The sequence below is a fragment of the Otolemur garnettii genome, unplaced genomic scaffold (genome assembly GCF_000181295.1).
Source record: "Otolemur garnettii isolate 467f Iridium unplaced genomic scaffold, OtoGar3 scaffold00048, whole genome shotgun sequence".
NCBI lineage: Eukaryota > Metazoa > Chordata > Mammalia > Primates > Galagidae > Otolemur > Otolemur garnettii.
The window spans coordinates 6,328,805-6,353,801 of record NW_003852443.1 but is presented as its reverse complement, the minus strand read 5'-3'; positions in this window follow the sequence as shown (position 1 = coordinate 6,353,801).

Sequence of the window (24,997 nt, the reverse complement as noted above, 5' to 3'; positions counted from 1 at the left end):
TGTATTAAAGGGCTGCAGCATTAGGAAGGTTGAGAACCACTGACCTAAATAAACATTTCTCAAAAGAATACATACAAATGGCTAAGAGGTACATAAAATGCTCAATATCACTAGTCATCAGGCAAATGCATATAAAAACCATAATGAAATGTCAACTTGCTCCTGTTAGAATGACTGTATCAAAGAGACAAAAGACACGTTGACAAGGATGTGGAGAAAAAGGAACCCGTGCACACTGATTGGTGGAATTGTAAATTAGTACATGCAATGTAGAAAACAGTATGAAGGGTCTTCAAACAATTAAAAAATAGAACTGCTATATGGTATAGTAGTACCACTACTGGGTATGCATCTTAAGGAAATGAAATAACTGCAGATATCTGCATTCCCATGTTCACTGGAGCATGATACAAAATAGTCAAGGTAGAAAATCACCAGTGTCGATCAATAGATGAATGGAGGAAGAAAATCTAGTATCTATACACAAGAGAATACCATTCATCACAAAAAGAATGAAATCTTATTATTGGAGACAACATGAATGACCTGGAGGACAGGAGGGTAAGTGAATGAAGCCAGGCGCAGAAAGACACACCCTGCATGTTCTCACTCATAAGTGGAATCCGAAGGAGCTGCTCTCATAGCATATGAGTACAATGGTGGTTAGCACAGGCTGAGGACGGTAGCGGTGGGTTGGGGGTTGTTGATCAAAGAATACAAAATTACAGTTAGATAGGAGGAGTAAGTTCAACAGATCTACTGAACAGCATGGTGGCTATAGCTAATAATGACATATATAGTGTTCTTGAAAAATGTTTACAGAGTGGGTAAGTGTTCTCATCACAAAAGTAACTACTTGTATGTGAGGGAATGCACGTATTCATTAGCTTGATTTGGTTATTCCACCATGTAAATATATTGTGTGTACATGATAAATACATACAATTTTATGTCAACTAAAAATTTAAAACATTAAAAAGTTTTCATTTAAAGTTTCACTTAAAGTTTCCCTGCATAACCACAATATCAGCATCTTATCAAATGAACTTATCAATGTTTGATATTAATAGTCTCTTCATATTCATATTTCCTCCAGTTTATCCCAAAATATCTCACTGTATTTTTAAAAATCAAGATATAACCGAGGATTATATACTACACATAAATTTCCTAAATTTTATCTCTTAAATTCTTCTTACTGAATTGGTTTTCCCACTTCTCCCTCCATCTTGTCCCAACCTTGCGTTTTCCTGCCTACAGGCCAGTTTTCTTATAAGAAAATGTCTGATTCTGATTTTATCAGATTTTTTCTCATGATAGTTATTATTCTTTATTCTGTTTATTCATCACTGAAAGTTAGATGCAAAAAGTTTGATTATAGTTAGTTTAAACATTTTTGGCTACTTTATGTACCTCATAGGCCCATCACATTAGAAAGCCTTTACTGCCTAGTTGTCCCACCTGGCACTGTTGAGAAGTCTCTCTGCTCCATGCTCTGTAGCTTTGGAGGTAGCTACTGCTTGTCCCCATCATGCCTCAGCTTTTGAGCTCTGGCCCAAGTACAATCTTGTGAGATGTTCAGACTCTTTTCCTTGCCTGGGTGATTTTATTCATTCTCACAGATTTAACAACCAACCTCGAAAAAATGTCAAGTGATTGATTTTCTCTAGGAGATAAAATCAGAATGTCGTTCCGAGTAAACTTAGTCTAGCTTAGAAGTGGACAACTGCATTCATTGTGTCTAAGCTATTGTTCATTTCCATTTACCTCGTAATTGAACATACCTATTAAAGAGGAATTTAAAGCATTATTTGTTATTTCTGATGTTCATTATTGAGGCATCTCCATGGGTTGCTACAAAAATTTTGAGACACACTATGCTATGGTCCATTATTTCACTTTCAAGAAACGTAGCCAACAGCGTCTTTTCTGATTCACCTGCAAGTTTCCACTTGCTCGGTTTGTCAGTATTGCTCTGAGGGCTTCACTGGTTTTCATCCGCATGTATTTTATGTTTCTTGATTTTTGTGTATTTCAAAACTTTTGTAATGACCCACACGTTTCCATAGCTAGACTAGAGAAAAATATATACATTTCAACTCTAATGTTCCAGCTGCATGAGTCTCTGGTTGAAATTTTAATTTCTGGTTGAGGTACCTGTCAGCATGTTAATCCTCTACTAGTGATCGCTAAAACAACAGAAACTATGTCACAAGGAACGTCTGTCTCGTAATAACTTACGGTATGGTATGAAATAAGTAAAAGAGTAACATGGAAAATATTCTCAGTTTTATTCTCTATGAACTTTCACTTCTGTGGCACACACATTCATGAAAAATCTGTTAAAACCTCTGATTTGTAACCATTGAAACTTAAATGATTGTTATTGAAGGTTTGTGTTCGCATGTGCAGCTTTACATTGGCAGAGCAGGATCGATGTTGTAGGCCAACTGTCTCGGTTATCATAGGTATACAATCAGAAAAAAACCCTTTTATATTTTCAATAATTTACTAAAATGTTCACAAACCTATTTCTATCAACACTGTTACTTTGGTTGTGTGTGACATTTGTGTTTTATGCTAATAATAACTTCATCTATTGTTTCAATTCTTTTCTACTCTTAGTTCTCATTTTGCCTAAATCAGGGTTGGTAAATTTTTTTCTGTAAATGGGCAGACAGCAACTATTTTAGGCAACATGGCCACATGGTATCTCAATGCTCAATGTTGCCATTATAGTGCTAAAGCTGCCAGGGACAATATGCAAATGAATAAGCATGGCTGTGTTCCAATAAAACTTTATCTATAGATGTTACAATTTCTTTAATTCTGTGTTAATAAGTATTTTCATTCTTTTGGTTTTTTGAAAAGATTAGAAAATGTAAAAAACATTCTTAGCTCTCAGGCCATACAAAAACATTTAAAAAACAAGAGCAGGCCAGATTTGGCTTGTGTATTTTGGTCAATACCAACCCCTGGTCCACATTATTATCTTTAATCCTTACGTATTTTGTTCTTGCCTTTCTCTCTCTCTTTTTCCTTCTTGTACCCACATACAATATTGAATTATTGTTAAGTTTACTTTTTGTGACTTTTAAAAACAATGGCAACTCATTAAGCCATTTATTTTCCTTCAAAAATATAAATACAACCATGTAGTATAAAAAGATATGATGAATAGATATAACAATTGTCACTAATATCTTTATTAAGACACATTATACCATTATTGCTTTAATATTTAAATATTAATTATAAAGGTCAATTAATTCAACATTAAATCATGTCTCCTGTAAAATTTTGCTACATGTTGCTTATAAAATAGACTGCTTTTCTCAATTAACAAAATAAACAAGGATTGTAAGTTTCATTTCTCTCCTATTAAATGTTATCAACAATAATTAATCATAAAATATCACCTGTACTTATAAGTAATGGTCCAAACTATTTTAAGTTTTATGAGATTAAGAAGCTCCTTAATGGTGACACATTTCAAACTGATGTACTGACTCCAATGACTGCAAATAACCAACTAATTTCTGTGGTGATTTTAAATATAGCCACAAATTCTTTGATGCTTTTCCCATTGAGATGTGGGGTTTGTTTCCCCTTTTCTTGAACATAGACCTACCTAGTCACTCACTCACAATCAGCACAATGCAATGGAAGCCATGCTGTATATGTTCTAAGGCTAATTCAGGAAGGTCCTTGCAAATTTTGTCTGTTCCTTTTGGGACCCTCATTCTAGGGGTAAGAGTCACAGTGTAACAAGTTCAGTTATTCTGAGACTACCCATACTGGAGGATCCACGTGCATGCTCTGACTGACAGCAGATTTCCCAGACAGCAGCCAGTGTTAGCCAACAGCCCTGTGAGTTGATCTGTCTTCCCTCCAGATGACTGCAGCCCCAGCTGAAATCTCAGTGCAACCACACCAGAAACTCCACGTGAGAAGGGAGGCCCTTCCTGAATTTCTGATCCACACAACTGTAAGCAAAATAAAATAATTGTTATAGCTGCTAAATTTGAGGATAACTTTTTTTATGCTGTAGTAATTGGAGCAATGTATTTTTTTTAAATTAAATCATACCTGTGTACATTAATGCAATCTTGGGGTACAATGTGCTGGTTTTATACACAATTTGAAATGTTTTCATCAAACTGGTTAACACAGCCTTCACGGCATTTTCTTAGTTATTGTGTTAAAACATTTATATTCTACACCTAGTAAATTTCATGTGTATTCTTGTAAGAGACACTGTAGGCGTGGTCCCACCAATTGCTCTCCCTCCGTCTATTCTCCCCCCTCCCTCTCTCCTTTCCCCTTCCTCTTGGGCTATAATTGGGGTATAGCTTTCATAAGAAAGCTATAAATTGGTTTCATAGTAAGACTGAGTACATTGGATACTTTTTCTTTCATTCTTGAGATATTTTTCTAAGAAGAATATGTTCCAGCTGCATTCATGTAAACATGGAAGAGGTAAAGTCTCCACATTTTTTAAGGTTGCATAATATTCTATGGTGTACGTATACCACAATTTATTGATCCTTTCATGGGTCAATGGGCACTTTGGCTTCTTCCATGACTTAGCAATTATGAATTGGGCTGCAATAAACATTCTGGTACATGTATCTTTGTTATAATGTGATTTTTGGTCTTCTGGATATATACCTAGGGGAGGAATTGCAGGATCGAATAGCAGGTCTATTTTTAGATCTCTAAGTGTTCTCCAAACATCTTTCCAAAAGGAATGTATTAGTTTGCATTCCCACCAGCAGTGTAGAAGTGTTCCCTTTTCTCCACATCCACGCCAACATCTCTGGTTTTGGAATTTTGTGATGTGGGCTAATCTTACTGGAGTTAGATGATATCTCAAGTAGTTTTGATTTGCATTTCTCTGATGATTAAGGATGATGAGCACTTTTTCATGTGTCTGTAGGCCATGCGCCTGTCTTCTTCAGCAAAGTTTCTCTTCAAGTCCCTTGCCCACTCTGAGAATGATATTCTTAAAGTAGCAACATGGCAATTTTAAGTATGGGCTTAATAATTTTCTATCCTTAGTTTGCATCTCAGTCATGTCATTTAATATCTGTTTGACATTCAACAAGTTAATTAATACCACTAAACTTCATTTTCTCATTTGAAATTCAGATAATCATAGGACTCACCCGTTAAGGTTGTGTGAGGAGTAAACTAGAATATGCTTATGGGGGGCCTGATATCTGATAAGCACTCCATAAATATTATCTGTGACTATTAAACCCATACAACAATGGCTTCATAGCAACTTGTGTACATGGCATCATGCTCAGAAACTATAGTCCTTGCTTGGTTTAATGTTCTGCTGATGCTATTTTGAAATTCTAAATAACTTTTGAACAGAAAGGCTTTCATTTTGTAGTGGGCACTACAGATTATGTTTCTGATCCTGCATGCATGCGTTCACACTTACATGCATGCATACAACTTTAAAATATTAGACCATTAAGATGTATAATATTCCAAACACCCAACGATTCTGAGTTTCCAGAATTTAAAGAAATCAAGAAGACAACAGAGACATTCTCTCAGTTTGGGGGTGGGTGGGAATTCTGAAATGCCTTCCTGGGTATATTGGTTCAGCATTTTTCATGAGGTTAAAGTTTAAACATCAGCAGGGACATCAGTCATGTGAAGGCCAGACTCAGCTGAAGGATCTTTTTGTGAGCTCAGTCATGTGCATGTTATCAGGAGACGTCAGCTCCTTATCAAACTCTTAGAACATAGCATCTGGCTTTCTCCAAGCCAGCAATTCCAGAGAGAAAGGCAGCATGCACAGCATCTTTATGTCCTGATCTTGAATATATATATCTGCCATATTCCACTGGTGATGCAGACCAGCCTTCACACAATGTGGAAGGAGGTATAAATGAACCCACAGAGTCTGAATGCCAGGAATCAAGTCTCCTTGGGGGCCTTCTTGGAGGTGGGTTACCACAGGAGTCACATTAGAAGATAGTATTTTTAGTAATTTTGGAGGTCTTTGAGACTTCACAAAACACTGTGCTCTCACTGTGCTAACTTTCATCTTTAAAAGTTGGGCTGTGTAAGTGAACTGAAAAGAAATTATTCACATTTTCAAAGGTGAAATACTCAAAGGGATTTTTTTAAATGAGGAAAGTGTGAATTTTTTCCCTTTATTTACTCTTGTGGAGGCAAACAACTAGAAAACCTATATATAATGAATAAGGGCTCTTGATACATTGTAAATGCTGGGTCCCTTTCCCTAGAATCAGTATCATATGGAACTTCTTCTGAAAGTTCTACCAAACACATGAACCAGTAAGTCCAAGGGATGCTCTCATTTTAAAGGACAGGTCATGGTGGAATTGAAAGCGGATGAGATTTTTATCAGCCAGACGTGTAATCAAATTATTGTTCTTGCTACATGCCAGCTGTATGATCTTGGGTAAGTTACTGAACCTCTTTGAGACTACTTTGCCACAACAGTAAAAAGGAGAAAAATAACATCTAAACTGTAGCCTTGTAAAGATTAAATGTGAAACCTAATAATCCCTCCAGAAATATTGGTTCTATTTCCCCATTAAGGAAATGAATTTTCCGAGATTAGGGTGGAAAGAATTAGAGAACTGTGTAAATGCAGGCCTTTTTAAAAACAATAGATAACAGCTTAGAAACTCTCTCCTTGCTATTAGAGAAAACTTGATTATACAATAGTTTGCCAAGAGGGATATTGTCCTTTTGCCCTAGAAGATCTTGCTGTTAAGTGACTGCTTTCGGACAGTTTCTTTGATAGAGTAATATCCTCTGATCAATCACCCCTAAGGACTGATTCTGGTTTAACCAGAAAGGACTATTGAGTTTCCATCCCATCCACCTGTATTGTTGGTTGCCCCTTGCCTCCAGTCTTCCCATCTGCAAACCCATTCTCACTCTGTACCTGTTGATCTTCCCAATACACCACTTACGTGTAGTCCATTCCCGGATATAAAACCTTCAGACGTCTTCCATTGCATATGAGATCAAATCTAAATTTTTTGATGAGTAATTAAACATTTGAAACTGTCTGGCCTCATTTTCCAGCTGCTCCTTTATTCAAATTTTTCCTTCTAGTTGTGTCGTTTCTTTATTTGTCTCTCCCTCACATTCTATAATGCTTTCTTCCTCTTCACCCATCCAAACCCAACCTAATCTTAAAGCCCTCCCTAAATAGACTTTAAAACAATCTCTTCTATAAATATTGTATCAGCACACTAGCCCAAGCTGTGACCGTATGTACACAAATAACTAAGTATAAAATAGAATATGATTCATGCCACAAGCACAGTTCAAATGCTAGGGCAGGGGGAGGAGGGAGAAACCAGTTTCAGCCTGAGGCATGAGAGAAGATTTCTGTTGTAGTTAACATTTGAAAGGATTCTTGAAAAATGACTTAGAGTTTTTTAAGTGATAAAGAGATGCCAGTCTTGGTAGAGGTAATAGCATATGAAGCAAACAAAACTTTAGAAAATAGAGGGTATTCTTAAGGAATGATGAAAATTTCAACTTGGGCAAAGTATAAAATGCACATAGAAATATTTTAAGGTACCTGGTTGATTGGAACTTGATTGTACTGGACATTATAAATGTCGTGCTAAGACATTTGCACTTGAACTCTATTTCAAAAACATTAAACTGGCAAAGGAGTGACAGACAAAATGAGGGGTTTGGTACTGAGCAGAAAGGAGTTGGGAAGACTTAATTATGAGACAATTGCAGTTAATCAGAAGAACTTAATGAGGGCTTATTTTAGAATGCTTGATAGAGGAATATTAAGGAAAGTACAGATGTGAAATGAAGGAACAGATGGGAAAGAGATAGAATCAACATAAAATATTGAATGAATGGATGAGTGGATGTATGTGTTTTGAGGGGGTATGTTTGTTATGATTATGGGCCTTGGATCACGCTAGTCTGGAAGAGCGTTGGTGAGATTCTTTAACTCTGTGCCTCAGTTTCTTCATTTATAAAATTAGAATAAAAGCCTGAGAATAAAATGGGAAGGAAGGAAAAGTAATATCTCTTCCTCACATTGCAAGGTTCGTGGTTGACATTCCTATAACAAAAAATGGATTAACAAGAGAAAAGCACACAAATTTCTTTAGTAATTAGTTTTATGTGACATGGGAGTCTTCAGAAATGAAGACCCAAAGACCCAGGGAAAACTGTATTTTTACGGACAGTGTGCAGAAGTGTGATTGAAGGACAAAAGGGTATGATCTCCTAGTACTCAACTGGGGAAATTTAGCAAGGTCTGTTCAGGTTCTCCGTGACCTCCAGGTATAGCCAAGATCTCTCTAAAATGAAGATGTTATGACCTACTTTCAGGGAGATAGGTCAGAGAATTCTTTTATGGTTTGCTTTAGGGGAGAAAGGCTGGAGAAGGTCAGAGAGTAACCTCCTTAATTTTGTGGTTTTCTCAGTTTCCTTCAGCAAAAGACACTCAGTATGGCAAGGTGTCATATTTTGGAATATTGTGTTCTGAGCCCTGACAAATGGTAATGTCCATAAAATACACAGACCGATACCTAACACAAATTAATCTCTATAAATGTGTTTGCTGTTATTAGATGGACTAAAGTTAGAGTTTGGGTAATAAAAACTTGTTTTAAGGCAGTCCAACATATTGAAGAAAACAGACAAGAAAATCTTTTCCACGTTTCATGGTGTCTTGCTCATAGTAGCAACATAGTGTATATATATATATATAATGATTTAGTTAGGCCTACATATTTTTGGTTCAAATAATTTTTGCTTAAATAAAATAGTATTTCTCTTCAATAGATACTTAAAATTTCTAACAACATGTAGAGAATTTTCCAGGAAAAGGAGATTGTATAACATTTATTAACTGCTTACCATGGGCCAAGCCTGTTGTATGTATCATACGTTTATTTTCATAAGACCATGTGAGACAGGAATTTTATAGTCCAAGCTCAAATATTAGAATTCACCCATTCTTTTTTCCCTAGCTGGGGTTAAGACTTAATGGCAAAGGAATCCTTTTAATATCAGAAATAAAACAAGAACAACTCCATCAGCACTATTATTAGAGTTTTGTAGCAGTGCAAAGTAATACAGTTAAATAAAAAAAAAATTAAATGCTGAAGAGAAAGAGGCAGATATTGTTTGCAGATGTGACTGTACCCTGAACCACATAATAGAATGGACATAAAAACTATTATAAATCAAAGAATTCTATGAAATGTTCACTTATAAAATTGACATATCTAAATAGTTCTTCAATCAACAAACATTAGTAACCACATATTGACAAAAGATCTCCTTTATAATGTCAGTTAAAACAATCATAAAATATAAAAAAATAAGAAGCAGGACTACATGAAGAACATGATTAAACAATTTGAAGTAAAATTTAAAAAAGACATGTACATAGATGAAACACCTTTTAAGAAGAAGAATCACTTTTGTAAGAATATCAATTAATCTGGAATTAATCCAGATTAATCCAAAATTAATCTGGATACATTTAGTGCGAACATAATCAAAATTCAAATGCTTATTTTTTCTTTCTCGGAGAGGAAGAAGGAAGGGAAAATTGTACAATCAATTTCTAAGTTCGTTTTAAACAATGACTATTTCAGAATATGTAGGAATATTCTTTATCAGAGTTATAATGAGGGGTGATAGACCCTCATAACAATAATCATGGAATATATTAGAAATGATGACAGATGAGAAAAGTCAAAAAGTGACCTAAGCACTTTTTGGATTTAATATTATTTAAAAGTCATTAAGGAAAAATAATATATACATCAAATAGGATTTGGACACCTAGATAGATAACCATTAAAAAAAAATAAAATAGATCAGCTGTCTCTTTTCCCTGAGAAGTAAGCTATCATGTTGACCATATAAAAATGCTGATAGGGTGGTGCCTGTGACTCAAAAGGGTAGGGAACTGGCCCATATGCCAGAGATGATGGGTTCAAACCCAGCCCTGGCAAAAAAAAAAAAAAAAATGCTGATATTGGACACTTTTGACCTAATGTATAACACATTATATTATATTGTTAAAATATAAATGTAAAAACTAAAATGACAAAGTATGTATATATGTATTTATAATTTAAAGATATAAAAATGTTTCCAAATAAGACAAATGCCAAAACCTTACAGGAAAAGTTTGACTAATTTGACTAAATAGTACGCAACATAAAGTATTATAAAATATAAAATTAGCATAAAATCCCTTCATTAGATTAAAAAACAAATAAGTGAGGAATTTATTTGTGGAAAGACAACAAACGGATAATTTCTCTGGTTTCTTTATAGGAGACATGTACAACTAAGTAGGAAAAATGTATAATTTAGCAGAAAAGTAAACATAGCATGCATGTATGAAGAAATAGTTTTAGGCAAGAAAAAAAAGAAATCTAACCAAACAACAAAGGACCAGTAGTAATATAATCATATGCTCAACTTTATTTGCAAAGAAACACCAATCAAAACAATAATAGACCATTTTCACCCGTTTTTTTTCTTATAAATTTTACCTAGTTTACCTCTTATAATATGTATTTATTCACTTAGCAAATGTTTATCATCAACGTTTTTTGAATGCAAGACTCTGTGCTAAGATGCTGTGAGAGATATGAAAATGGCAGTTTGGGGATAGGTGAAAATGGGGGAAAGAATGAAAAAAGGACAATTTGAACACTGAGATCTAAAACAAATTTTATCTATCACAAACCGGATAGCTTAATATAATAGAAATGGATTGTCTCACAGTTCTGGAGGCTAGAATTCTGAGGTGAAAGCTTGGGCAGGATTGGTTTATTTTGGAGGCTGTGACTGAGAATTGGCTTCCTGCTTTTAGTGATTTGCTGGCAAACGTCAGCATTCCTTGGGAGAAGATATTGCATCCCCCAATTTCTTCCCCCATCTTTACATGGAGTTCTTCCTATTGTGTGTCCGTCTCTGTGTCCACGTTTCCCCTCATTATGAGGACACAGTTGTACTAGATTAGGGTCCACATGCCCTCATCTTTTTTTTTTTCACACGCCCTCATCTTAACTGATCGTTTATCAGCAAAGGTGCTATTGCCAAAGAAGGTCTCATTCCCATAGGGTGTTAAAATTTCAACATCTTTTAGGCAATATTGTCCAAGTCAACAATTTTTAACTAACATACAAATTTTCTTAATTTTTTTTTTTTTTTTTTGAGACAGAGCCTCAAGCTTTCCCCCTGGGTAGAGTGCCATGGCTTCACAGCTCACAGCAACCTCCAACTCCTGGGCTCAAGAGAGTCTCCCACCTCCACCTCCCAAGTAGCTGGGACCACAGGCATCTGCCACAACGCCCGGCTATTTTTTGGTTGCAGCCGTCATTGTTGTTTGGCGCCCCAGCTGGATTTGAACCCGCCACCTTAGGTGTATGTGGCTGGCACCTTAGCCACTTGAGCCACAGGCGCCAAGCCAAATTTTCTTAATATTTATTGAAATTTTGTAAGGCAGGAGGAACAAATGAGGTATAAACCAATTTTACTTTTTGGAAGACAGTTTGGTAATCTCTATAAAACTTTCATGAAATATCTATGAAAACTTCAAATGAACATACTGTTTGTCCAGACAATTTCACTTTTAGGAATTTTTTTCTACAAATAACCACACAAAATACACGTACTGTGTGTTTGCTGCAATCTTATTTGTAAGAGAAAAAAAAATAACTGGTAACTAATTAAGTGTATCACCTGTATCCAGTGGATATCACTTGCATGATTCTTTTAGTATAAAATTTTGAAAATTATAAGCCAATTATGTTCTCAAAGGACAGATATGAAATTGTTAGGGTTCACCTTTGCAGAAAGGGCTTGGAGCTGGGCATGGAAAAGACTTTTAATTTTATGCTGGCAGTAGTTTGCAATGTTTTACATTTGCACATACTATTCATTTTTTTTCTAGTTTAAAATCACGAGAATTTATATGTGCTGTAAAACAATGAACTTCTTTTTATATTTTCTGTATTAAAAAGAAACTAGCAAATGTTAAATACTATTGTGGAAGTTCTCTCCTCATCACATAGCATGAAATGAGAGACTTTTTTGTTGGTTAGAACTTCTCTATGGAGTCATATTCCCAGGGAATATTTGACACTTGCTGGAGGAGCATATCCCATCGTTTTATGGATGAATGCTCCATGACTGTGATGTGACTTCATTTTCAGCTATGGAAGAGTATTGTGGAAGAGGTCAGGTTCCAGGCAGCTTCAGAAATGTAACAGGAAAAGCTACAGCTAGAAAGAGCTGCGTATTTGTATATTATTTTTATGAAAGGCGAAAAAAATAAAACCATAATGTTTATTTTAGGATGAAATACACAGACTAAACGAATGTACTATTTATTAAAAGGGCACTCTCCCAGGATTAAATAATCTAATATAGGATCTGCCTTTATGTGCTATGATGGGGCAAAATCAGCTGAGTTAACCAACTTTCTCTGGGAAAAATAGTAAACATACAATCATGGTCAGTTCAGTAGTTTTCTCCACAAGTAAGGTTAGTTTGAACACAATGTTTTTTAATACCGTGCAAACAGTGTTTCAAAGGATTTTTCCCTTTTGAATAGTTTCAAGATGTGCTAATCACCTCTGAAGAAAAAACTATCAAGATAGAAAAAACTGTGTGAAGAATGCAGACTATAACAAGCATTTTGATGAATAGTAAGAGCCTAACTCACAGGGAATAGAAAAATCCTTTCACCCAGTTAATTACCTTCATCAGTGTTCTCATAGGATACTAAGGTAGAAGTCACCTTCTCTGTGAAGCCACCTGAGATATTTTCATTCACTGTAGGTGTCTGGATGCAATGCAGGATTTCATCATTCATAGCATCTCCCAACTTAAGATTACATCATCTGGCCATTGAAGATTTTCTTTTTTTTTTTTTCTTTTAACATAGAGGATTTTGAATTTTTGGACTCACTTTTGGTTTGGATTTCCCATTGCTAATGGTAGGCACAGTAACATTTTTTCCTCAATAGCCAGATTTTTCAAATGTGTCAAAATGATTTTCTTGCCAAGTCAGGTAATTCTGAGCCAGTCCATGGTCCAAGGAGGCCTGCATATGTGAAATTTTATGAAAGGGCATCTCTTATAATATTGAGTCCTTTTTTGTGGATGTATAATTTAAGTTGCTTAAAGTAGACCAATGGGGAAAAGGACTTTCAGGTTCTTCATTATTTCTAAACATCTGGAAAATACATGGGTAGTGCAGGATGGCTGGAGAATGCTTTCCTTTCCTGTAAATAGCAATTCTTATAACACGGGTCAATCCTTTCATCCTCCTGCCTCCTTGTCTGTAATTATTAATGGTATAATCACCTTCAACTCATCCATCTGAAAACTTTCATTGACTTGACCTTCCTTCTCCTCATTTTTTAAGAATCAGAAGTTTTATAAATTTTGTTTCTATAATATTTCTTAAAATTATTTCTCCATCTTCTGAAATTTGAAGGCACCTTATCGATTATTTTCTTATAATAACCATAGTCACCATGATACAGCAGATTCTTTGGATTAGGCCCCGAGCTACGTGAATTATATTGTACATATTACATTATTTAGTCACTATAGCAACTACGTAGGAAATGTACTATTAAATATCTGTTCCAGAGCAAACAAAGAAAATAAGCCAAAGTGTTTACCTTACTTGTCCAAAGTCACACTGACATAGCTGAAGCTCAGGTCCACGGTTGGTTACTTTTAAAATCCATGCATTTGTAGCACATCACCCTGTTTCTTCTTTTTATATTTATCATCTGTTACCTTTTATTGCATATGTACGGAGGTGTGCATCTTATTTCCCTTTGTACGTCATAGGTTCTTTTATGATAGAGTTCATGTAAACTATTCATATTTCTCTCTTAATCTCACTTAGGACTTACTGTTTAGAAAGAACCTTGAAACATTCAGTAATAGTTTATAATCAAATGGATGTGTAACTTCTGAGACTAAATAGAGACCTTTATCTTTACCAGGAATCCCTTCGGTAAGAATTAAGATACATAGTTTATGAGCCACTTTACTCTTTAAAAACATAAAAAAGAATCTGTGAACACAAGGTATTCATCTCTTTAAACATATGAAATTCAAATACAGTTGCCTTGGCATTAAACATTTGAATTTGTATGCAAACCATCAAAGTTCTATAATTTTTCTCTTAGAGATTGCATACAAGCTTTTCAAGTTTTCTCATGTATAAACAATTGCATGTAGGAAAACTATACTCTCTAATTTATGGAAAACTTCATTAGCTCACCTTAACAGACATATTTCTGTCCCAGATCTGGACATTTATAAGAAAATGAATGTTGTATTAGCCAAATATGGGATAACTTGGAAAAAATTTGTCTGTCATCATAATAGATTTTTCTTCATGTTCCCAGGATCATGATACTAAGGTGGTATTCCCAGGATTTATATGGTTTCAAAAATGGTAGGGATTAGACATCCAATGCTACCATTACGTGAAATAACATTATATTCACATCTCAAAGAATTGCTACAGAAAAATGACTGTAGATCTTTGCCATCCTTTTCCTATTTAAAACATCAGTGTGACAATAACTATGAAAATGGAAAATACCAAAAGCTTTGGAGTCACAAGTGTTGGGTTTGACTCTTGGCTTTTCATCTATTGGGCATAACCCTACTGGGGAAATCTACAACTTCTTTAGGTCTTAGTCATTTTATCTGGAGAACTGTGAAGATTAAGATTATATAACAATTTTTGTGAATTACACAGATGAGGGTTATTACTGTTGTTAATGTGAAGATAAATCATAAGTCTAAAGGTATTATGAGGACACAAGAAATAGTTGATAACATCAAACAGAAATGAAGAAACCACAATATACCAGGAAAATGAGCTATTGAGTATTAGCACAGCAGGGGGGATATCTAGTCTCTTGTTGATAGATAGAATAATTAAGAATTAATGGCAAACTGCTCAGGAGATCAACACAAACTAAGCATTAATTTAATGAGGGTTTTTAAGAGTAGTCATGAGATATTACTATGATTTCTGCTTTACTGCTACTAGTACTACTAGGTTTTATTTAGTCAAACATACCCTAAATCCTACATAGTTTATTGTTCACAATAATCCTTTAGGATAAATCTTGAAATTATCCTGCTTTCACAGATGAGACATAGAGTGGTTAACTCTACCAAGGTCACACATAAATGTTTCAAATCATATAAGTATGATAGTCAATATTTGGATAGTGGATGAAAATGTGAGATTTTTCTAATCAGATGATATCCAAGGGTGAAATCAGTAAACTTGCTTTAAAGAAAAAACTAAGTTGTGGGCGTTATATTTCTTCCCTTCCACTGGAGGATAAACCTTCATTAATATTTTAAAAAGTATTTCTCACTGATTGTATATATTATACAATACAATGTGTATTTTATCTGTAATATGTGGTATGTAAAGTATTATGCAAATATAATCATATCCATATGTATTTGCTTGTTCTAGAGTAAGTGATTTCTTCCTTTTTTTAGAGACCCTACTCCTAAACCACAGTTACAATCTAATATGAGCCCTCCAGGTTTATATAGTGATATATGATATATATTTACACATATATAAACATACACGAAGAGATATATAAGATTTTTTTTTTTTTTTTGGCTGGGGGCTGGGTTTGAACCTGCCACCTCCGGTATATGGGGCTGGCACCCTACCCCTTTGAGCCACAGGCACCACTTGATATATAAGATTTTTGTCAATGATTTTCAAATATGAGACCCAGTTTACATTTTTTTTTTTTGCATTCTTGCATTTTTGCGTTTTTCTTTTCTCACTCAATAGAACTGCATTGAAGTCTCTCTAAACCAATTAGTTAAGCTCAGATTTATTCCAAGGGGTGTATGTGCCATAATCCATCCAACTGTTTTCTTGTTAATACATATTCCCTTGATTTTCAGATCTTTTGCTACTACAAACAATGATGTGTTAAATATCCTGCTCATAAATCCATGTGTGCTGTTGTTATTTCTTGGAAAAAGATTCCCCGTTGTTAGATTGCTGGATTGAATGAGCAGGAGATGCCTTCTGAAACAAAATTAGAAACTAACTCATCATAAGAAGAAATCAAAATCAAAAAATATTTGTTTAGATAAATGTGTGTTTAAAAAAATCATAAGGAAAGTCAACTGGTATTGGCAGAATTGGAAGAATTAGTTGCAAGGAAAAGGATGAAGCGTTAACTTAAAACTTAACAGGAAGGGGACAAATACACTAATAGAAAAATGATGAGGGTGGCACCTGTGAGTAGAGCGCTGGCCCCATATACCAAGGGTGGTGTGTTCGAACCTGGCCCTGGCCAAACTGCAACAACAACAAAAAATAAGTGGTGGGCACCTATATTCCCAGCTACTTGGGAGGCTAAGGCAAGAGAATCGCCTAGACCCAAGAGCTGGAGGTTGCTGTGAGCTGTGATATTACAGCACTCTACTGAGGGTGACAAAGTGAGATATTGTCTCTAAAAAAAAAAAAAAAGAAAGAAAGAAAGAAAAAGAAAAGAAAAATGATGAAAGAAGAGATGATGTGACTCATGAGACAGCAAACCCGAATTACTAAAGATAAAATAAGAAAAAATAATAGCCAGACAAATAACGTGACTATCAAATATAGCAGCATGTAAATTATGGTAACAACAAGATATCATTATATATATTAGATGTCTAATATATATATATTAGACAGATGAATAGAAGGCAATCAGTTGCCATGTATTGCAAAGGTTGATTAAGGGAGAAGAATATTTACACTTACACATTGTTAATGAAAATATGAAAACAGATATCGATTATTGGAAAAGAAACCTGGCAACATCTGTAAAAATCTGAATTTCAACATGAATCAATTTGTAATTGCTGTAATTAATCTGAATTTCAAGGCCTACTCTGTCTATCTAATATTATGTCCTGATATCTTACTAGTTCCTTTCAGAGTATTCTGGTCCTGCCAATTGTAATCAGACTATATTCATAGTGAATACCCTTCTATTGATCAAATTCTATCTTTTAGTGTCAAATTTAAGAGAGAGAAAGAAGGAAAGAAGATAGGAAGGAAGAAAGAAGCAGAAAAAGACAGAAGACAATTTTAGAGGTTTTAGAGGTATTCTTTTTCAATTTCTAAGAATTACGTACGAGAATGTATACATATATGTTACATAAGATTTTAAACATTGAGATAAATCTTTTAAATATAAAGGATTAGATACATTAGAATCCATCCTTAGAAGTGGATGTGCCCCCACTTGTGAATTTTACTGTTCCCAATGTGGTTTGGGCAATGGTCTGTTTAGAGTCTGGGAAGTACTGTAGGTAATTCCCCAGGGCTCTGTTAGGATCTTCTGTTACATGAAGTCCAGTACTTGGACTCTATTTTATCCCCCTGGACTTTGAAGGAAGAATGGCGCAAGGTGTCTAATTGTGGAAGAAAATGACAGCATAACATTGTTGCAGATCTAATCAATCTCCTTTAGATTTGGTCAGTTCTCTTCCTTTCTTCAATCAATAAGTCACACTTGATTTGGTGGGGCAGCTATACAGAAACTACAAAATTGGAATGTTGCTTCTTATCCAGGCAGGGGATGTCATCTGGGGAATTTCAAATACCTATTCTATTTTTCTTACTTGAAACTAGACTACACCAAAAGTTAGGATTATAAAGATCTTCTTCCTTTTTTTTTTAAATTAGTACCTGTGTTCCCCACAAGAATAGCCTGAAGATAAATATGACAATGTCTTGAGTAGATTCAAGGCAGGGGAAGGCAAGTTATAAATATTAATATTAGTGTTCCTTCTGACACAGTTAGCCTACCAACGGAAATTGCTGTTATCAGCACAACGTGAATGACTGCTGGCCTTATTTTCTTTCAATGGCTCTGTTCCTGAAGTCACAGTGAGCATATGTGGAAATAGCCAGATTTAATACAAACGCAAATGTTTGCTCTTGCTGTGCCCAAGACTTGTTATAGCAATCTTTAAAAAGTGAATTGTTTTGCCAAGTGAAGACTTAAACTGTAAACTGATAATTAATAATTCAAGCATGTTAGTTTTCTTTTAATCTTAGCTCTAAGACATTTCACATTTGATAACCAAGTGAGAGTTTCCCTAAAGTAAACAAATTAAAGTTATGAATTTTGATGTTGTGAATTTTCCAGGGGCCTCTGAAAGGCTGCGTGTGAGCTAAGAACCCAATTGTTCACTTCTGTGCTGACACTCATGCCTGGAATTATGGCAAACAGCATAATCTCAGCTTTGAGAAATGGAACTGGGAGGACAAAGCACTTTTATTTTTATTACTTTTCAAGGACATGCCATCCTTCTTGCCATCTTTATTGCCATCGTCACCAGATGCATTTATTCCGTACACATCTCCTGTGGCTTCACCCATACATATGAGGTTAAACATGCATTTGTTTTCCTGTCTTTTATGAATTTAAATTCCAAACTATGTGATAGGTCTTGCGTATTGGGGTTCAGTAGTAGAATTTACCAAGTAATAGTGGGGAAAATATTGTGCAGGATGACTAATGAACAGAAAATTGGGGAAATTCTGCTACAATCAAAAAAATGTTAACTTTTGTTTAGGACTTACTAAAGTTTTGAAGTGTTTGTGTAAAAATGAATTTCAGTAATATCAAGATATTTACAGTATGTTTAAAATAATTTATACTATATTAGATTCAAATCATTTATATAATATGTATATATCACATTTACTGTACTTAAGTATTATATTCTGTGTGTTGAGAACACAATTAAAATGTATGCTTTTTAGCCGGGCACAGTGGCTCATGCCTGAAATCCCAGTACTTGGGAAGCTGAAGCGAGTGGATTGCCCTGAGCTCATGGGTTTGTGACCGGCTTGAGCAAGAGCGAGACCCATCTCAAAGAAATAGCCAGGTGTTGTGGCAGGTGCCTGTAGTACCAGCTATTCAGGAGACAAGAAGATCACTTAAGACCAAGAGTTTGAGGTTGCTGTGAGTCATGATGCCATGGCATTCTACTGAGGGCGACAAAGGGAGACTGTCTCAGAAAAAAAATGTATACTTTTTGTGTATGTTAATACTGCCTTTGTTCTTACAAGGGATCCCAATTTAAAATTAGTTACTCAATTTAGTCAACTTATTTTCTAAATACAAAACATTTGTTGTTAAAAAACAGTACATTTGTATAGAAAGTGTCCCTTACAAAAAGAGAAAGTATAAAAAGGTTTGGAAAAATATCATTTATAGTTATCTTCAGAAGTTAAGTTACATTTAAACTGATGTTTTTTCCATTAAATATAATTTTTGTGCATACTACTGTATAAAATTTTGAAAATACCAAAAAAGTACAAAGGCACAAAATTAGAAAAAAATCATCTGGTTAACATGTTGTGTATTTTTCCCCCATTTAAAAAAATGTGTAATGGTATGTTCAAATTCATATACACATGCTGTTAAAAGCTAAAAATGTAATGACACATTCTATAAACGGAAAACTTCAGAGCAGGGATGTTAATGGAGTTACATAACCCAAATCCTCCTTTCCCATTTCCTACGACTTCAGTAGCAGCCTGGCTGCAGCTGAACCCTCATTCCACACCAGCTTCTCATAGTGCTTCTGTTGAACAAAAGTATGTTTAGTTCCCAGAAAAGGACATCCTTTCTTAACTTTGGGCCTGTGCACATTCCCCCTTTCTGTTGCCTGGGACACTCTTCTCTTCCACCCCAAACTCTCATTTTATACGTCCTTTCTGCTCATTCCTTTCTGTTGAGGCAGCTTCTGACTTCCTGCTCCTGGATTGGAGGATCCTATCTTGTGCCCCCACGGGACTTCACATTACTCTCAAAGTATGCCACACTACATCATAGCTGCCTGCACGTCTATATTTGCTACTAGACAGGAGGTTCTGTGAAAGTAGAGATTGTTTCCCGTTTGCTTTTCTTCCCTCCCCTCTTTGGGGACAGAGTTTCACTCTGTTGTCCCAGACTAGAGGAGGTAGCATCATAGCTCACGGCAACCTCAGACTCCTGGGCTCAAGCCATCCCCCTGCTTCAGCCTCCTGAGTAGCTGGGACTATAGGTGTGGGCCACCATGCCCAGCTTGTTTTTCTGTTTTTATTTTATTTATTTATATTTTCTGTTTTTAGTAGACATGGGGTATCATTCTTGCTCAGGCAGGTCTCAACTGCCCAGCTCGAGCAATCCACCCACCTCAGTGTCCCATGGTGCTAGGATTATAAGCATGAGCCACGCTGCCCTCAGACCTTTGTTTGCTTTCGGTTGTATACTCAGCACCAAGTTGGCACACAGTAGGGGCTCAAAAAATATGTTTTGAATGAGTCAACAGAGCAAATCTTCCACCAATTACTCTCATCTTGTGGAAACTGACTTTCCCACCCCCTGTTAGTTACAGAGGACTTTTCTGTACAAAGTTTGTTTCTCAAATCTCTAATCTACAGAAGTGAAAATTGTCACTAAGATCATTCTTTTGTCTTTATTTTAGAAAGTTTTTTTTTGTTAAATATACTTATATAATTAATACAGCAGTTTTATTTCATTCATCTCAGTTGAAAATACTGAAAGTACTATGAATGAAAACTTTGATGAGAGATCATTTTATTTTATGCTTTTACATTAAAGATTAAAAAACCAAACCTTTAGAAATCTCAGGAACACCTATGTCTTCTTAGTTTTCTGAAACTTTGAAAAGGAGCTAGTTTACCTTTATGTTCTCAATACCAAGCATCGATTGGGATCTTGATAAATGTTTCAAACAAAAGAATTTGGAAGACTCTGTTTGATATACTGAAAGAATATTTTGTTACTAACATTTATTAAGCTCTATCTGAAGGTAAAATCATCTTTTAGTTACTCCTCTCAATGGGGGAAGACATTGGTGTAGATGATTGGAAAATGAAAATACATGATCCAACTGAGGATGACAGAGATGGATGGAGAGAAACACAGGCTGGCAACTTCTCACGCTGCTACCTGGGCCCTGCAGCCCTTCTGGATGGACGATCTGGTCTGACTAGATGGAGAGGGTCATATATACATAAACACCTGTATGTCTGCTTTCAGTTTTCATTTTCCACTTAATTTCAAGTGGTATCCATGAGAAAAATATAAACCAATGCAGAAATAACTAGTAAAAATAGAAAGTGCAGTGAGGGGAAGGCAATCTTGTTAGATTTCAATGTTAAGATTAGTAAAGGTCTAGTATAACATCAAGGGAAGATTAATCCATGCATTTTAAACATGCATGGTTACCTAGGATTTAGATAGCCTAATGCTTTAGAAAATCAATTATTGTTGTCTAGTATAAAAAAGAATGTTAAGAGTACTTCCTTTTTAATGTAGAAACAGAAGCTATTATTCTTATTATTTATTTTAAAAGATTAAGGTGGTACAAATGTTTTTGTTACATGAATATCTTGTATAATGCTTGAATCAGGGCTTTTAGTGTGCCCTTGACCAGAATAGTGTTCATTGTACCCAACAGGAAAGTTTTTAGCCCTCACTCTTTCCTCCTTTCTCCTCTTTTTGGTTCCTAATTTTCTTTATATGTCTTTGTGTCTATGTGCATCCATTGTTTAGCTCCAATTATTAGAGAATACATGGGATATTTGTTTTTCCATTTCTGAGACACTTAGGATAATGGTCTTCAGTTCCATCTAAGTTGCTGCAAAAGACATTATTTCATTTCTTTTTATGGCTGAGTACTACTGCACGGGATGTGTGTGTGTGTGTGTTTGTGTGTGTTACTTATGTATATGTATATATACAGATATGTATGCATATAACATTTTTTAATGTGTTTAAGAATTGCTGGGCACTTAGGCTGATTCCACACCTTTGAAATTATGATCTGTGCCATGACAAACATTTGAGTGAAGGTGTCTTTTTGCCAAAATGACTTATTTCCCTTTGATTACTTAACCAGTAGTAGGATTGCTCAAATTGAATGGTAAGACCACATTTATTTCATTGAGGAATCTCCATATTGTTTTTCATAGAGGTTGTATTAATTTTCAGTCCCACAAATAATGGAGAAGCATTCTTTTCTCTCTGCATTCATGCCAGCGTCTATTGTTTTTGATTATTGTTATTATTATTTTTTGAGGCAGAATCACTCTGTTGCCCTGAGTAGAGTGCCATGGCATCATAGCTCACAACAACTTCAAACTCATGGGCTCAAGCAGCACTCTTGCCTCAGCCTCCCAAGTAGCTGGGACTACAGGCACCCACCACAATGTCCGGATAGTTCTTTTATTTTTGGTAGAGATATAGTCTCACTCTTGCTCAGGCTAGTCTCAAACTCCTGAGCTCAGGCAATCCACCTGGCTCAGCCTCCTAAAGTTCTAAGATTATAGGCATGAGCTACCACACCTGGCATATTTTTGAATATTAAATAATGGCCATTCTGACAGGAGGTAGCATCTCATTGTGATATTAATTTGCATTTCTCTGATGATTAGGAATTTTTAACATTTTTTCATATGTTTGTTGGCTGTTTGTCTATCTTTTTTTGAGAAACTTCTGGTCATGGAATGATCAACCAATTTTATATGGAATTGGTTGTTTCTTCCTTTTTGATATGAGTTCATTATGGGTTCTGTACATTAGCCTTTTATTGGATGTATAGCTTATGAATATATTTTCTCATTCGATAGAGGTTGTCTATTTACTATGCTGATTATTTCCTTTGTTGTGCATAATTGTTGTTCTTTTAAACAATTTGTTTAATTAATTCATTAATTAATTTACTTTTTATTTCACGTTAATGTGAGAGTACAAACAACCAGGTCATAATATTTGAATTTGTCAGGTAGAGTGCCTCTTGTAGTTGTGTCCTGTACCCCAAAAGAGTGCCATACACCGTACATTGTGCCCATTAACTGGGAGCACTCCAATACCCCTTCCTATTTCCTTCTCCCTTGTTCTTCCTCCCCAGAAATTGAATTGAAATGAGTTTTTTCCTAAGTGGGCATGAATTAGATCATCTACTGGCTTCATATTAGTTCATATTAGTATTGAGTACATTGGTTTTTTTTTTTTTTATTCTTGGGATATTTTACTGAGAAGAATGTGTTTCAGCTCCATCCAGGTTAATACAAAAGATGTAAAGTCTCCATCGTTTTTGTGGCTGAATACTATTCAATGGTATATCTATACCACAGTTTGTTAATCCATTCCTGAGTTGATGGGCATTTAGGTTGTTTCCACATCTTGATAATTGTAAATTGAGCTGCAATAAACAATCTGGTGCAAATGATTTTTTTTCTTTTGAGTAGATGTCTAGTAGTGGGATTGTTGGGTCAAACAGGAGATCTAATTTGAGTTCTTTGAGGATTCTCCATACTTCTTTCCAAAGAGGCTGAATTAGTTTGAAATCCCACCAACAATTTATAAATATCCCCTTCTCTCCACATCCATGCCAGCATCTCGAACTTTGGGACTTTGTGATGTGGGCTAATCTTCCTGGGGTTAGGTGATATCTGAGGGTGGTTTGGATTTAAATTTCTCTGATGATTAGGGATGATGAATATTTTTTCATATGTTTGTTAGCCATTTGCCTGTCTTCATCAGAGAAGGTTCTGTTCATGTCTCTTGCCTTGTGATAGATGGGATTATTTGCTCTTTTTTTGTTGATTACTTTGAATCAAGAAATACAGTAATGTCTTAGGGTATAAAATCTATGTCCACACATTAGTAGCCTTTGTTTATGCCAGTAACACCTAGTTGAAAAACTAATCCAAGACACAATTCCCTTAACAGTAGCCTCAAAGAAAATGAAACACCTAGCAAAAAAGGTGAAGGACCTCTACAAAGAGAATTATAAAACCCTAAGAAAAGAAATAGCAGAAGACATCCACAAATGGAAGAGCATACCACGCTCCTGGTCGGGAAGAATCTACATTATTAAAATGTCTACAGTACCCAAAGAAATCTACAGATTAAATGTAATCACCATTAAAATACCAACATCATACTTCGAAAAATTAGAAAAAATTGTTCTTCATTGTATATGGAAAAACCCATATGCTGATGAGAAGAAAGTATATTCTGAAGTTTGAGAGTAAAATATTCTGTAGTTATTCGTTAGATCCATTCGTTCTTAAGTCTTGTTTAAGTCCACTATTTCTCTGTTGATCTTCTTCCTTGATGATCTGTCCAGTTCTGACAGTGGAGTGTTATTGTCACAGCAATTATTATAATGGTGTTTATTTCTTTGCTTAGATATAGTAGTACACATATTTGATTTATGAATCTGAGAGCTTCTTAGTTAGGTCCATATATATTTAGGATTGTTATATCTTCCTGCTCTTTTTATCATTATATAATGACTGTCTTTTGTCTTTTTTTTTTACTATTATTGGTTTAAAGTATATATTTACCTGATATGAGAATAGCTACTCCAGTTTACTTTTGGTTTCCATTTGCAAAGAATATTTTTTCCATCCCTTTATCTTGAGATGAATATCTTTGCAAGTTAGATGGGTTTCTTGGAGATGGTAGATACTTGGAGTATGCTTTTTCATTTATTCATCCAGTCTATATCTTTTAAATGGAGCACTAAGATCATTTACATTCAATGTTGGTGTGGATATGGGAGATACTGTTCCATTTATGATGTTAAATGATACCTAATTGCTTTGTTTTCTGCTTTGTGTTAATGTTTTGTAGGAGTTGGGAGCTTTAAGTTTCAGTTGTTTTTATATGGATGGGTATCAATTGTTCTTTTCCATATATAGAGCATTTTTTAAGCATTTCCTATAGTGCAGAAATGCTATTTATTTGTCACCAGATCTAGTGGTGACAATGTCCTTTAGCATTTGCTTGTTTGGGAAAGACTTTATTTGTCATTCTTTTTTTGAAACTTAGTTTTACAGGATACAAAATTCTTGGCTTGCTATTCTTTTCTTTTC